The 17,265-nt window shown below is 44.3% G+C and overlaps 1 long non-coding RNA gene and 1 pseudogene across 1 annotated transcript in view; one reads left to right on the plus strand and one right to left on the minus strand.

The window, feature by feature from the left end:
• Positions 1–1,622: 1,622 nt before the first annotated feature.
• The window catches only part of LOC137090319 (uncharacterized), a 46,521-nt gene continuing 30,878 nt past the window's right edge, over positions 1,623–17,265 (minus strand). The window contains exons 2-3 of the long non-coding RNA XR_010907838.1: positions 1,964–2,059; positions 1,623–1,727 (exon numbers count right to left, since the gene is read on the minus strand). This is a non-coding gene — a long non-coding RNA (uncharacterized lncRNA). The remainder of the gene's footprint in view (positions 1,728–1,963; positions 2,060–17,265) is intronic.
• Positions 15,747–15,863, plus strand: LOC137090408 (5S ribosomal RNA; annotated as a pseudogene).

Here is a 17,265-nt window from a genome sequence, read left to right on the forward strand (position 1 = left end):
AAATGCTGCGTCAAGTCGGCCAATCAAAATGCTGCATGAACTCAACCAATCAGCATGTTCAGTGCCCGAGTCCCACCCCTGAAAGTCCCTGGGCCCTTATCAACAGTGCATATGCACAGATTTGTGCGTAATGAGTGCGTAAGAACAGTTTCACACAAAGTGTTGGATCTACCAACTTGTACTTATATGTAGAAATGTGTTTAAATGTAAGCACACCTCTGAACATGCAGAGTCTAGTGGTAGAACAGCAACATTACACATAAGAAGCATTTAAGAGTCTCACAGTATGCATTAAGAACATGTCTTTTGTTTCCTTTAATTATAAAACACGGAATTTATCCTTGTTGTAGTTTTAAACACAATGCGTATTGGTGTCGAACCCTATAAAAGACAGCTGTGACAAATGTTGATGCAATTATTTCATTGGCCCTAACCTACATCCAGTTCCCGAAATCCTCAACAAGCCCAAATAGAATAGGGCTTTGCTATCGCCAGATTCCCAGACATAATTAGAGCCATAATTTTTTTCCATTATTGTATTGAGGAAAAAATACAATTACGTGATTTTTAAAGGGAAGTGTTGTCACCATATATGGTTCACTGGAGGCGTTTCTGAATGCTAATGGTTTAGGGTTAGGGCACACATAAACGAGCATGGTATTTACACACATGTGGGATTTATCAACAATGACTGCTTACTCGTGTGTGTAAGAACTGTGCGTGCACATTTAATAAATACAGATTTTCTTTTACTCAGACACATTCTAAATTTCATTCGTAGGACAAAATATAGAACCTTTTCTACGCACTGATGATAAAGGGCCCTGGGCCCTCATTTATCAACAGTGCGTAGAAAAGGTTCTATATTGTCCAACGAATGAAATTTAGAATGTGCCTAAGTACAAGAAAATCTGCATTTATCAAACACGCGCACACAGTTCTTACGCACATGAGTAAGCAATCATTGTTGATAAATACCACATGTGCTTAAGTACCATGCTCGTTCACATTCATGGTCATTAGCATTCGGAAACGCCTCCAATTAACCATATATGGTGACGTGATTGTGTTTTTTCCTCACTGCAATAGTGGCAAAGAGAGCAAAGAAGAGGAACTTCACAAACACAGAATTAGAGATACTTGTAAATGAAGTTGAATCCAACCAACAGATATTGTTTAGGAGGACTCCAGGAGGAATTACAAATAAAAGAAAAAATGCTGCATGGGAGAATGTCATCAATGCAGTTAATTCCGTTGGGTCTGAGGAGAGAACTGTCCCAGAAAAAAAAAATGGTTTGATATTAAAGTATTGGTTAAAAAACATGTCACAGCACACAGACGAGAAATGTCTGCAATTGGAGGAGGACAGACAACAACGGAACTTTCCCCATTGGACAACCGCATAGCCTGCATCATCGGAGACACTGCTCTGTCCGGGATTACTAAGGACAGTGACACTGATGCTCTTGCAACAGAACAAACCGGGCCATCTAACACCCAAAGTGAAGGTAAAATAAACCAACTGGAATAGGAGATTGTGTTTGCATACATTTTATTTCACTTTGAAAACTTTTAATGAAATCATTCATAGGATAAACTCATTTAAATTAATGTGAACATGTGTTTCCTTAATAGCGACACCCGTTGTGCCTGGGGAGCTTGAGGAGCAGGGCCCATCCATTGCCCCTTCCATGCGCTGTGCGCCAAGAGTGCTGAGTGAGGCGGTGCTACAAAATCAAGAGGAAACAACAAAAACCATTAATGACCTAAAGGATCAACTGAGCAACATAACGAAGGTATTGATTCAAATCAACGAGTCTCTGAAACAGATTGCCTCTTGCGCAGATACAATTGCTAATAAACCATAAACCGCTGACTAATGTGATTTCAGTTATTTGTTTCCACGAAGCTACAAAATGAAATCGCTGTAATGTTTCTGCACTCGACCAATGGCCGAACTTACCTAATATTAGGGATGTCCCGATGAGGTTTTTTTGCCCCAGAGTCCGAGTCATTTGATTTTGAGTATCTGCCGATACCGAGTCCCGATCCGATGCTTCTACAATACATAAAAAAAGAATATAAGAAGAGCGAAAAAACAAACCAGGATGTTCCTTATTTTTTATTGTATTCACCTTATTTTAACACTCAACAACTCTAGCAAACAGAGCACTTCTGTGAGGTAGCTTGAACAATCAAGTAATAAATAACAAATTCTTCACTTTTGGATTTTAGTGCAACAGTTAATATAAAAAAGTCCGGGACCAGAGTTGCGCAGAGCAGGAAGTACAATGGCGATATCAAAAGCCCGCCCGCACTCTTATGTTGGTGTGAAATAAACAGTTATGGAAATTAAATTAAATTAAATAATCTGCTCCCAAAAATCCAGAAAAAAGTCTGTAAGTGCCTCAGTGACAACTTCACGCAGAGAAGACGTCGATCTCAGCTGTCAATGACATCACACAGCCGTTTTTATAGCATCAAATAACTAACTAAAACTAAACTTATTTTAAAAACAAACACTTGAAATGAAATCATCGTGACAATAACTGCCTACAATGACATAAACTAACTTTTGGGGAAAAAATATTTGAAGTGTAATTTGATTGAAGTGTAATTAACAATGCTTTTCAGGTTTTTATAGGTCTAACATTAGTTTTTAGGTAGAGAAATTGAATAAAGTAGGCTAATCAAATGTAAAATAGCTGCGTATTTAACTGTTAAAAATTAAAGACTAATCCTTACAAAAGCTATTCAATCAAGAGCATTGAGTGATTCCTTATCTTTTGTTTGAGATTAAACAGACAGCAGTAAAGGCTACTGCCCCTTTAAGACCTAATGGAAGGCTCTGCGTCGTCTTTCTCGAATGTATAAAGTCCTCTTAAGGCATATTCAGGCTATGTCTGCTTGGATACTCATCAAGATGGACATGTTGACATACTCCTTGTGTGAGTTGGTCCGTTTAAGCGCAAGACTTGAAAGAGAACTCAACATTTTCGCATGTGAGACGAGTGTGCGCTTTCGGATGATGCACAGAGACAGATCAGCGTGCGCGTTCTCATTCGCGTCTTCTGGCGAATATACCCGGGGGATGACTGGTCATATCCGACAATACGGCCGCACTCGCATGAATTGAACAAAGTTTTCACAGATAGACCGTTTTGCCCACGTTTTTCATTTATTAACGCTGTTGTATTGTATCACTGAGGAGCCAGCACGTGTATCCATCTACAGAAACATAAATAAAGCATTATTTTCAAGTTACAACCCATATTATTGATGCGTCATCAGATGTGAGATGAACCGCGGTGCAAGTGCTCACTTTGTCTCTCACCCCAGAATATACATATATATCCGAGTCCTGATCGGGATGTAACGTCCGATTCCGATCGAGTCTGAAATCACGTGATCGGGCCCGATTTCCGTTCATGTGATTGGATCGGGACATCCCTACCTAAAATGTCTGTATGATTCTCTGTCTTGTCTGAATGCCAGCGGCATTAGGAGGTGGCAGGGGCACTGCATCGGGCATAGGGCCGTCTGGTCTTGGGGGTTCCTGCAGAGGGATGCCCTGTCTGATGGCCAAGTTGTGTAGCACACTGCAAGCCATGATGATTTTGCATGCTTTTTCTGTTTGATACTGCAGTGTCCCTCCCGTGCTTGACAGACACAGCCATCGTCCTTTCAGCAGGCCTATTGCGCGCTCAACTGTACTCCTTGAGCGTTCATGGGCACGGTTGTACGCCTGTTCCCGCTCAGTCCTCGGGTTGGTTAGGGGGGTCATTAGCCATGACTTTAGCGAGTAACCTTGATCACCTAATGATGAAATAGTTTTAAGTAATTGTACATAGCCCTACAATAGCATTTTAAACATGTTGTAGCCTTAAATTCACCAATGAGCCAGCCATCCTCAACAGCGCCTTCTTGGAGACGCACACCCACAGAGCTATTCTGCAGAACGAACGAGTCGTGTGTTCCTCCAGGCCACCGCGGAACAACGTTTAATAACAACAAATTTGCATCAAATATTATTTGCACGTTAACAGAATGAAACCCTTTTCTATTTACATAATTAAATTCGTTGGTTGATGGTGCTTTAATGGCAATGTGGGTGCAGTCTATAGCTCCAATTATGTTTGGGAATCTAGCAATGGCATGAAAGTCCCGTTTTATTACGTCTTGTTGAGGATTTCGATAAGGGAACTGGATGTAGGTTGGGGCCAAGGAAATAATTGCATCCAACACTGCCGGCATGATCCTACTCACTGATGGCTGGGATATACCACATGTCTCCAACCTCACACTAAAATGTGCCAGTAGCTAAAAATCCAAGGGTGGACAGGAGTTGGATGTGCACGGGAATGGCTTTCGTGCGATTTGTTTCTGTCTCCAACACTGGTCCTAAATCACGACACAAATCCAGCAGTACATTTTTGGGAAAGCGATACCTACTTAGAAGCCACTCTGTGCTCTCGCCAAGCAGATCAGCGCGATCTTGGAAAACGCATTGTTTGCCAAGTCTTCCAATAACGCAAGATAAGCCAAATATATTTCACATCTGTCTTTTATAGGGTTTGACACCATTTAAGCATCGTGTTTAAAACTAGACATATTATAAATTGAGTGTTTTAAAGGAAACACAGGATATATGTGGATTGCTTAATGCTTACTTTTACACTCTTAAATGCTTTTTATGTGTAGTGTCGCTATTCTACCACTATTCTACCAGATTATCTGTGTAAGCATGCTCAGAGGTGTGCTTATATTTACACACATTTCTACGTATAAGTACAACTTGGTGAATCCCACACTTTGCGTGAAACTGTTCTTATGCACTCACTACGCTCAAATCTGTCCGTACGCACCATTGATAAATGAGGGCCCTGAACTTTGAAAAAGTACTACTTCACGAGCAGGGCCATTCTGAGGGGAAAATATTAACCCAGAACATCATTTAGACCCTGGTTCCGGTCAAAACACACAGAGTACCACACTAAAGTCCCTAGTTCCTGGGGAAAGTTCCTGCAGTGGAAACGCAGCTTTAGTTATACATGTCCAAATATACTATTCTTTTTTTTAAAGTATAAGTCAGGTATACTTTAGTGCAATCAAGTAGCTTCAGTAAATTTCTTAGAAGTACAATAAAAGAAGATTGAAAGTATACTTTTTCATTTTTAGTTTAAAATCAATTAAAATTTTAAGCTCACTTTTTTGGGGTACTTTTTTTAAGGGTGGGTGGTAGAAATGCACCATTCATTGTCATTAAAATCTGCATGAAACAAAAAATATGATTAACTTTAACAAATCATAAAAAGTATTTCAGACTAAAACTCCTGTCGAACAAGAACATTTTTTTTAGGACAGGACTTTATGCATCAGATGTTGATTGGTTTGTGAATAGAGCATTGCACACCAGAATGGAGATCTGAATGTGATTAGCTTAACTATCGCATGGCTTTGCACATGTCAGCAGAGATAAGTGATTTATATTGCACGAAAGAACAAGTTATGATGTTTTGATGCTCCGAACTTTTCATTTACAAATGCACTGATTAATAATTCACAGCAGGACCAGTAACATTCTTTAAGAAATTAAATGAATACTGACTTTAAAACAGAACTGGAATGTGGTGCATTTCCAGAATTCTTGCAGCAATTACAGGATAAAGGTGGAAAAAGGACTGAATTCACAACCAAATTTAGACAAAATTTTGCCCTAAAATAATGTGATAAAAAATAACTAATTCTGGGAATGCTTTATTTCACAAACAACGATTATTCTACTGGAAGTGGAACCTAAAGTGCCTTAACAACAGGAAAATGATTTGCATACATTTATGCAAACTCTCTACTGTCATTTAGCACAGCTGATTCTCTATTACTATGTTTGTGCTGTAGTTTTAAAAGGTTCAGGCTAACCTCTCCACCCATTCTTAAATTTGCTTCCATTAAAAATGCATTAGCAGTGAAAAAATCCTACTTAGTCCATTATCAAATGGGACTCAATGGATCCTCTGCCATGTGTTTCAAACCATCCCACCCATGATAAATAAATGAAAGCACAGATAAACAGCTCTCATTTATAACAACGCCTCTAACAAATGGAGGGAAATCAAAGCTGCACATGTCACTTTGCTAGAGGGGGTTTGCTCAGAACCCATTGAAATACAAATGGCATGTGGTAGCTTAATGGTTTAGGCATCTGGATTGCTAACACAAAGACCCCTTCACACCTGTCAGTGATCTGATCAGTGAATACAAGTGTAAATGTTCTGCGATCCGATCACTAAATCACATTATAGACAAAAAACAGTATAATTAAAGGAACACTCCACTTTTTTGTGTGAAAATAGGCTTATATTCCAAGTCCCTAAGAGGTAAACAGTTGAGTTTTACCGTTTTTGAATCCATTCAGCTGATCTATGTTTCAGGCGGTAGCACTTTTAGCATAGCTTAGCATACATTATTGAATCAGATTAGACCATTAGCATCACGCTCAAAAAATGACTTTCAATATTTTTCCAATTTAAGACTCTTCTATAGTTACATTGTGTACTAAGACCAACGGAAAATTAAAAGTTGCGATTTTTTATTTTTTTTAGATTGATATGGGTACAGTGGTGCAATGCTATTACGCAGCGCCTGAAAATAGGCAAACTTCCGTCAACATAACCAAGGTGACAACCTGCTTGCATAGAGAGTGTGCCTTGTAACCATGATGACGTTTGTATTGAGTGACGATTCAGAATATATTTACTATCTATTTGAACCAGAATAACATTTATACTGACGATGAGCAACTTTTCATTTTCAATTGGTCTTAGTACACGATCTAACTAAAGAAGAGTCAAGTTTTAGGAAATAGGAATAGGAAGAATAGGGAAAGCATTTTTGAGCATGATGCTAATGGTCTAATCTGATTCAATAATGTATGCTAAGCTATGCTAAAAGTGCAACCGCCAGATACAGAGATCGTCTGAATGGAGTCAAAAACTGTAAAACTCAACTATTTAACTCTAAGGGACTTGGAAAATAAGCCTATTTTCCAAAAAAGTGGAGTGTTTCTTTAATTTTATTGTAGCTGTAAAAGGGGTGATAAATTGAGAAATTGACTTTCCCTTGAGCTTTTGATATATAAAAGGTCCTGCTAATAAGAATATCCTGTAAGTTAATAAGTAAATCCTGTCAGAGCTAAAAAAAAATCCTTGTTTGTCAAAGAAAAGGTTTTATTGACACCAAGCCCAGCAAATAATGGATCTCAGAATATGCCACACCTTGACGTCATCATGTGGTGAATCGGTGAAGTTAATCTGATTACACCACCCTGGTGGATAACCAGGGAAATACTCCAAATAAAAGGACACAGGTACATTTTTTTCAAATGAAGGCAAAAGAAATGGGTAGTGAGACGGTTATATCGTTACAAAAATTAATTTGATTATAAAAGGCATTCAATTCCTCTCTCATGAGACATGCTCAACATCATTATTCTCCAGAGCCAGGTTTCATGGGAACAAGGCAGGCCGGCTGCAACTCAGGAGGTCGTTCAAACCCACCTCAAATCAGACACCACGCACACACACCATAAGGCAGTTGTGTCAGCACACAGCACACTGTGAAAAACACCACAGAATTACACAGCTAGCCTCCCCTGTTCCACACTGGCTCCTGGCAGAAAACACACATTAACAAAGTCACAACTAAAAAAGATACACAAATTACACTAAATAATAAAAGAAAGCCAAAAGGAGGTTTACAGACACTGTGCGCCGGCTCCCTGGCGACACATACAGTGAAAGCAGCAGGATAGCGCCTAAACAGCACCAGAAGGACAGGACGATGGGTGAATTAAGAAAAACCACACACCTAATATATGTACAGAAATGTCCCTATATCCGAGTAGTGATTTCATGTATGTTTTATATAAGGCAATACATTATTCGCACATATACATTCTTACGATAGATAGGTTTATCCCATGTATGAAATGCCCATAATAATTATTAAATATTCATATTAAAATGATTTATATGATGAATTTTTAAATGGTACTTTATGTTAATGCCATATACTGTACGTAATCAATACATGTCTAATTTATACATGCAAGTTTTTTTTTAAACAACATATATGCACACATTCAGTATGCTTGTTTAGGATTTTATATGGATTATATAGTGGTTTTTGAATCCTGGCATTTCATTCTAGTTTAGTTTTCAGGTTTGGTAGTTCAGGCTTCGTACATCAGTGCTCTGTGTGTTTTATTCTCCCCGTTGTGAGTGTACAGTATGAGCATTCACTTGGTCTTGTGTCGTGTGAGCAAGTAGTTTTGCTTGGGCAGTATACACTCTTTTGTCCATGTGTTGTGTGTTTGTTTAACACACAGCTTGTGCTAATCATGCTCATCGTTAGCGGTGGAAATTTTGATTCTTTTAAGAGAGTCGTTCATTTTCAGTTCGTTCACCAAAATGATTTGTTCAGATTCGTTCATTGATTCGTACAGTAACTTTTAAAAAAAAATATTACATAAATATGACTGCAGATGATGAAAAAGAGTGTTTTATGTGTAATGTTTTAAGTCAACAAACGTTGTGGCAAGGGGGGCGTGGTTCAGCGAGGTCTGCAGCGGGAGAGAGAGCCGCGGGACGAGCGGTAAGTGAGTGGGTTGGAAGCAGATTAATAACACCTGTCTCTCGTTCCAGTAATGAGCGCGGAGAGGGGATAAAACCTAGGTGGAACCGGAGATCCAGGAGAGAGAGAGGGACTGCTGACGCGCACACACACACACTCACGGACATTGAGTTGTGAGACACGTTGACCCGGAAGCGGAACGTTTAACCGGAACCCGGAAGTGACTGAGAGAAATACACACGGGCAATAGCCGTGTGAAGAGACTGAGTTTTTGTTCTAATAAAGAGAAGCGTCAGCAGTCAAACCGACCCCCTTGTCCTCTTCCTTCCTTACACAAACGAACTTTATCACACTGGTGCCGAAACCCGGGAAGGAAGTAGGACAGCGCCGCCGCCATGACAACGCCCTCCGCCTCGCCATTTGCGGACATCATCACCTCCCTCGCGGTCCTCCACCAAGACCAACATCAGGCAATGCTGGACCTGCGGGCGGACCAGGAGCGCCGCTTCGAGGCGATTGTCCGCGGCCAGCAAGAGGACCGCGAGCGGTTCCGGAGCTGGATGGATCGGGAGGTTCGCGCCGAAGCCGCCGGGCGGGCTAGCGCATCGGTCCACATGCCCCTCCACAAGATGGGGCCAGAGGACGATCCGGAGGCCTTCATAGACCTCTTCCAGAAGACCGCGGAGGCCTCCGGCTGGCCCCGGGCACAGTGGCCGGTGCGCCTCATTCCATTACTAACAGGAGAAGCCCAGGCGGCCGCCCAACATCTGCCGGTAGCGAACCTCCTGAAGTACGAGGATCTAAAAAGGGCCATCCTACAGAGGGTCGGTCGGACCCCGGAGCAACACCGCCAGAGGTTCCGCTCCCTGGAATGGGGCGAGGCCGGCCGACCCTTCGCTATGGCCCAACAGCTCCGGGACTCGTGCCGCAGATGGCTCTTGGCCGGCGGAAGCGACGTGGACCATACCATCGATCTGGTGGTGCTGGAGCAATTCATCACTCGGCTCCCAAGAAAGACCGCCGAGTGGGTCCAGTGCCACCGGCCCACGTCGCTGGAGACGGCCATCCAGCTGGCGGAGGACCACCTGGTGGCGTGCCCGGGGGTCGGCGAGCCCTCACTAACTTCTCACTCTCTCTCTCCCCCCTCTGTCTCTCCCTCTCGCCCTGTCCCTCTCCCCAGGTCCCGTCCTCCAGGCCCTCCTTGCGTTCCCCCCAGAGGTCGGGGTGGGATGGGCCCAGGACCGTCCGGGAGTTCGCGGGCTCCGCCCAGGGGGGCGGGGCCGCTGGGGGCGGGTGGTGATAATGGCTCCGGTTGCACACCCTCCCCGCGCTCATTTTCCAACCCACTCCCCGCCGCAGGGGTGGCGGGTAAGCCTGGGCTGGCCTGCTGGCGGTGCGGTGATCCGGATCATTTTGTGGACCGATGTCCGAGGATGGACATCGGGACAATGATCCGGATCCCAGACGTCCAGCGGACCACCCCCGATCAAGCAGGAGAGTACCAAATTCCTGTAAGTATCAAGGGGGGTACATATCAGGCCTTGGTGGATTCAGGATGTAACCAAACCTCGATCCATCAAAGCCTGATGCAGCCTGGGGCATTGGATACAAGCCGCATGGTTAAGGTGCGGTGTGTGCACGGGGATGTGGTGGAATATCCGGTTGTCCCAGTCACGATACAGTTTAGGGGGAAAAAGCATAGTGTTGAGGTGGCGGTTAGTCCCCACCTCCGGCATCCGCTAATTCTGGGGACGAATTGGCCCGCCTTTTCGGCATTATTGGGGTCGTTATGCGCGGATGCCGCTTGGGAAAACAAGGCTAGGAACGGGGCGGTGCGAGTGCAGGTTGGCGAGACTGATACGGGACCCTTGGGAACAGCTTCAGAGGAACCGAGCGGGGTCGAGAGACTGATTCTCTCGGACCGCGATGACTTCCCTCTGGAGCAGTCTCAAGATGAGACCCTAAAACATGCATTTCAGCAGGTCCGCTCTATCGACGGTCAGTCTCTCCAACCCGCGTTGCCCGTCACGTATCCTTATTTTGCCATAATTAAGGATCGGTTGTATCGAGTGACCCAAGACACTCAGACAAAAGTGGATACAACCCAGTTATTAGTACCAAAGAGCCGCCGGGAAATGCTTTTCCAGGCGGCTCACTCGAACCCGATGGCGGGCCACCTGGGGCAGGCGGCCACACTGAATCGCTTAATGACCCGATTTTTTTGGCCAGGCATTCATGACAATGTGCGCAGGTGGTGCGCGTCTTGCCCTGAATGTCAGTTGGTGAATCCACTGGCCGCCCCAAAAGCGCCATTGCGCCCCCTTCCATTAATGCAGGTCCCCTTCGAGAGAATTGCGATGGACCTCATCGGGCCATTGGAGCGATCCGCACGCGGACATCGTTTTGCGTTAGTCATCGTGGACTACGCAACACGATATCCGGAGGCAGTGGCTCTCCGCAACATCTCCGCGAAGAGTGTTGCGGACGCACTGTTTCGTCTGATCTCCCGAGTGGGGATTCCGAAAGAAATCCTCACTGATCAAGGCACGGCGTTTATGTCACGCACGATGAGCGAACTCTACGGATTATTGGGCATTAAATCCATTCGAACAAGCGTCTATCACCCACAAACGGACGGCTTGGTCGAACGATTTAATCGCACTCTTAAATCCATGATCCGTAAGTTCGTACAGGAAGACGCCAAAAATTGGGATCGGTGGTTAGAACCCCTCTTATTTGCCGTGCGGGAGGTTCCACAAGCCTCCACGGGGTTTTCCCCCTTCAAGCTTCTCTACGGACGACAGCCACGGGGGGTGCTGGACGTCCTACGAGAAACTTGGGAGGAGGGACCTTCTTTGGCCAAAAACGAAATTCAGTACGTCATGGACTTGCGAACAAAACTCCACACCTTGGGGCGGCTATCTAGGGAGAATTTGTTGCAAGCCCAGGACCGCCAGAGCCGGTCATATAACAGGGGTACAAAACTACGCAAATTCACACCGGGAGAGAAAGTGCTCGTTCTACTCCCTACGTCGAGCTCAAAATTAATGTCAAAGTGGCAGGGGCCGTTTGAGGTCGCACGACAGATAGGAGAGCTCGATTATGAAGTGATACGATCCGATAGGAACGGGGCACGTCAAATATACCACCTCAACCTGCTAAAAAAATGGAATGAGGTGGAATCAGTGTTGTTGGCAACGGTGATCGGGGGAGAGGATGATCTCGGGCCAGAGGCGAGCATTAAAGCGCAATCAGTCGCGCTGGCCCCTGGGGGAGATCACCTCTCACCGTTACAACTCTCTGATTTATCAAAATTGCAGGCGGAGTTCGCTGACGTGTTCTCGCCCCTACCGGGACGTACCGACTTGATTCAGCACCATATCGAGACCGAGCCGGGCGTGGTAGTTCGCAGCCGGCCGTATCGCTTGCCTGAACATAAGAAAAAAGTAGTTCAGGAAGAATTAGGCGCAATGCTCGACATGGGAGTAATCGAGGAGTCCAACAGTGACTGGGCGAGCCCGATAGTTTTGGTCCCCAAAACAGACGGCTCGGTCAGGTTCTGTGTGGACTACCGCAAGGTGAACGCTGTGTCGAAATTCGACGCGTATCCAATGCCGCGGGTTGACGAGTTGCTTGATCGGTTAGGCACGGCTCGATTTTATTCGACACTGGACTTAACAAAGGGCTATTGGCAGATCCCCTTGTCTCCATTGTCCAAAGAAAAGACAGCTTTCACCACGCCGTTTGGATTACACCAATTTGTCACGCTTCCTTTCGGCTTGTTCGGAGCGCCCGCAACCTTCCAGCGACTCATGGATAGGATTTTGCGCCCCCATGCTGCGTATGCTGCTGCGTACCTGGATGACATAGTGATTTATAGTCACGATTGGCAGCGGCATATGCAGCATGTAAGGGCGGTCCTGAGGTCGCTGAGGGGAGCGGGGCTCACGGCCAACCCAAAGAAGTGTGCGATTGGGCGGGTGGAAGTAAGGTATCTGGGCTTCCACTTGGGTCATGGTCAGGTGCGTCCCCAAATTGATAAGACTGCCGCAATTGCAACCTGTCCGAGGCCCAAGACCAAAAAGGGGGTAAGACAGTTTTTGGGGCTGGCGGGATATTATAGACGGTTTATACCAAATTATTCGGACCTCACCAGCCCTTTGACTGATCTTACTAGAAAGGGGCTACCAGATACGGTCCAGTGGACGGAGCCGTGTCAACAGGCTTTTACCCAAGTGAAGGCTGCTCTATGTGGCGGGCCGCTTTTACACTCCCCTGACTTTTCTCTCCCTTTCTTGTTGCAGACTGACGCGTCGGACAGGGGGCTGGGCGCAGTCCTGGCCCAGGAGGTGGAGGGGGGAGAGCGGCCGGTGCTGTACATTAGCCGTAAGCTCTCCAAGAGGGAAGCTAAGTACAGCACCATAGAGAAGGAGTGTTTGGCCATCAGATGGGCCGTTCTCACTCTCCGCTATTACCTCCTGGGGCGGGAGTTCACCCTCTGTTCGGACCACGCTCCTCTCCAATGGCTCCACCGCATGAAGGATACCAACGCGCGGATCACCCGTTGGTATCTAGCTCTTCAGCCGTTTAAATTCAAGGTGGTCCACAGGCCGGGTGCTCAGATGGCTGTGGCCGATTTCCTCTCCAGAAATGGGGGGGGGGGGGGGGCTGCAGGCCGGACGGCTCCCCGGCCTGAGTCGGGCGGTGGGGGTATGTGGCAAGGGGGGCGTGGTTCAGCGAGGTCTGCAGCGGGAGAGAGAGCCGCGGGACGAGCGGTAAGTGAGTGGGTTGGAAGCAGATTAATAACACCTGTCTCTCGTTCCAGTAATGAGCGCGGAGAGGGGATAAAACCTAGGTGGAACCGGAGATCCAGGAGAGAGAGAGGGACTGCTGACGCGCACACACACACACTCACGGACATTGAGTTGTGAGACACGTTGACCCGGAAGCGGAACGTTTAACCGGAACCCGGAAGTGACTGAGAGAAATACACACGGGCAATAGCCGTGTGAAGAGACTGAGTTTTTGTTCTAATAAAGAGAAGCGTCAGCAGTCAAACCGACCCCCTTGTCCTCTTCCTTCCTTACACAAACGAACTTTATCACAAACGTATTTACTTACAAAAAAAATATTTGGCTTTATTAAAATGTGCATAATCTACTCATTAAATAAAATAAGTCTAAATAAGTGGTTCAGGTGACCAAAGCATGTTTTCTTGCATGATTAACATTTAATTGTTTGGTCAGACATTTAGACATTCATATATCTGGGATTATGGTAAACATGGGGTTATAAACATGAGGTTTGTCTATAACTGTGCTTTGCATCCGCTTTCTGCTGATTGCTGAACGAGACTGACACGCATGCTAAATGACCGAGGTAGCCTAGTTTGTTCACGAAGTAGATCTCTCTCTCATTCAGAGCTGGTTCATTTCGTTCACGAATGAGAAGTACTCGTCCACGAACGAGATCTCTCTCTCGTTCAGACTCAAAACAGCAACTTGGTCAGTGAAGTTCGTTCAGGAGCTTCCGCTATTTACTGACGTGACACAAGATCTTTTAAACCATAGGCCATTGTCACATTTTTTAATTGTTTTACAGTTTTTAGAGAAGTGCATGACATGACTCAAACGTAATGAAGAAAACGGTTCAAACATAAAATAAAATATAAACACACTTTACTTTACTCTGTAGTAATCATTTAACCATCAACCTGCATTATTACACTGTTTTCATTACAGTGGTAAAGTGTACATTTATTTCTTTGCTGCAAATATGCCACCTACACGAGCCGAGCTGTTCTCTATCAGTATCCTTCAACAACTGGTTCATTTCATTCGTGAACAAACGACATGTAGCCTACCAATTCGTTCACGAACGACATTTCTCGTCAGAGTCAGACTCAAAGCCTCTCGGTCAGTAAAGGGCGTATTCGTTCACTGAATTCAACAAATCACATGCTCCGTCACATCTCATACTCGAACGCTATTGGCTTGAGGTTTTGTCAATCTTTGACAATGTGAAACAGTCAAACAGAGCTGCGCATGCGCTCGCTGCTAATAGCACCACGCTGCGGTGGAGGGAGGAATTTCAGTGAACGAGAAACATGAGTCAATAGACTACGTGAACGAGAACGATTCGTTCACCTAAAAGATTCATTCAAAAAGAATGATTTGTTCACTTATCTGGGATTTAGGATTGTATATCTTCATTGCCTGCTGGGACTGGGACTGATAAGAGTCTTCCATTGCAGACTGTATATCATTTTCCCTCTACTGCATTTTGAATTGTTTGGTACACCAAAGTATATGTATACTTTTTTTTTTTGCTGTTTTTTTGTTTATTTGTGTATCACTTTAATATTTTGGGTTAGAGTTTAATTTATTGTTTATTGGTTTACTTTCAGTATTGAGCTTCACAAATTCACAATTTCACAAATGAAATTCACAATTCTCTCTTGGATTTCATCCATGTGAAAATTGTTACTATGTTATCATTTAGTTAGGGTGAACAAATGTCCTGTTTTCCCAGGACATGTCCTGTTTTCAAGTCCTGTCCTGGCCGTCCTGGCTGTTTTTTTATAAAGTGATGAAAATGTCCTGTTTTTCATTATTTTTCATTGGGCCATTAAATTGACCGGCACTAGGGCAATCTACATGTATCTCATTGCCGGGCCGAGTGTCCTGGTTTTTGGTATTCAAAATAGGGTCACCCTACATTCAGTGATTCAATAGATACCATTTATTTTCACTCCGTCATTGAGACTCTTACAGTTATTTTGAATACAGACTATTGGCAAAAGTGAATTCCATTTTTATGAGGTTTTATTATAAAAAAGTCGATCTGTTACAACAGGGCTGTTTGTGTTTTGATTGTTTATTTTTGAAGTTTAATAAAAAGCACATTAACCTCTGCATTCTTAAGTGTCATGCCTCACCTTACAATAAGTAACATTTCAAATATTTTAAATGTCATTTGTTTTATACATAAAATCTATACTAAGACTCTACGACATTTGTCAGTGATATCTATATGAGCATATTAGGATATTTCATATAGGAGACATGTCAAAATATAATGTATTATACATACATAAACATATATAAGATACCTTTACCAGCAGCCATATCACCCTGTAGCCCAAGACTGGTTTCTCACTGAAGCTAAGCAGGGCTGAGCCTGGCCAGTACCTGGATGGGACACCAACTGGGAAAACCAGGTAGCTGCTGGTAGAGGTGTTAGTGAGGCCAGCACCCACACATCTGTGTGGGTCCTAACACCCCAGTATAGTGATGGGGACACTGTACTGTCAAAGAGCAACATACCTGGACGTGGAAGGAAGTACCAGGGGGAAAGCAAACCCAGAATCAAACAGGACCGTACAAACTTGTCAAAATAAAGGTCATTAAATACTACAGCAGCATGCACCTCATTGGTTTACCAATCATACCCAGGCAGGCCAATAAGAGAATTCACATTATGAAATATTATTTTGGCCCTTGCACAAAATGACCAGCTAACATCATTTCATATCATCAGCACATGGGAAAGAGTGAACAAGTACCTGTCAGGTACAATCATTCTGATTGGATTATAAGAGCAGACTGCATCTTTTGTTAGCAATGGTTAACGCCAAAGAAAGACCTGCAGCCATCATCCCTTTGCATCAAAATTACCTCACATGCAAGGAAATTGCACCTGAAAAAACAATTTACCAGATCATCAAAAGCTTCAAGATCAGACATCCCAGACTGTCCAAAAGTACCATGACCTGCTGAGGAGTCAGCTATGGAATCGTGTCACGACCAGTGACCAGTACAGAGTTTGCTTATTATTGTGTCAGCAGGTGTCAATGGCTTGGTGTCAAAAAGGGCAGCAAAAAAGTCACCAAGAAAAACATCAAGGACAGACTGAAATTCTGCAGCAAGTACAAGGATTGGACAGCAGAAGACTGGTGGACAGTCTGATGAAGACCGTAAAAATATGAGTCCTGTTTCGTCATTAGCCCTGTGTCGTGCCAACAGTGAAGCCTCCGAAGATCGTCCATGTGAGGGGTTGCTTTTCATAGGGAGTGGCTCTCTCACAAGTTTGTCCAAAAACACTGCCGGGAATATAGAATGGTATCAAAATGTCCTAAAAGAGCAACTTCTTCCAACATTTCAGGAGCAATTTGGTGATGATCTGTGCATTTTCCACCATGATGGAGCACCCTGTCACAAGTTAAGGGTGATAATGAAGTAGCTTGAAGATCATTTAAATTTTGAGACCGTGGCCAGGCAAATCCACGGATCTTAATCACACAGAGAATCCCATGAGCACTGTGTTTCATAATTTCATAGAACGCTGCGGCACGTCTTGTATTCAATGAGCCCAAAATGGTTTATGTCACACCTCTTTTCATCTCTCTGTATTGGCTACCACTCGCTGCCCGGATCAAATTCAAAGCTCTGACTCTTGCTTATGGATCTTCCACATGCTCAGCACCTGCATACTTGGACTCACTCCTACAAGTCTACACCCCCACCAGAAGCCTTTGCTCAGCTAACGAGCGAAGGCTTGTGGTACCATCACCGAGAGGCATAAAATCCCTCTCCAGAACTTTTTCTTTCATTGTTCCTGGTTGGTGGAAAGATC

Source organism: Pseudorasbora parva, chromosome 9 (assembly GCF_024679245.1).
Source record: "Pseudorasbora parva isolate DD20220531a chromosome 9, ASM2467924v1, whole genome shotgun sequence".
NCBI lineage: Eukaryota > Metazoa > Chordata > Actinopteri > Cypriniformes > Gobionidae > Pseudorasbora > Pseudorasbora parva.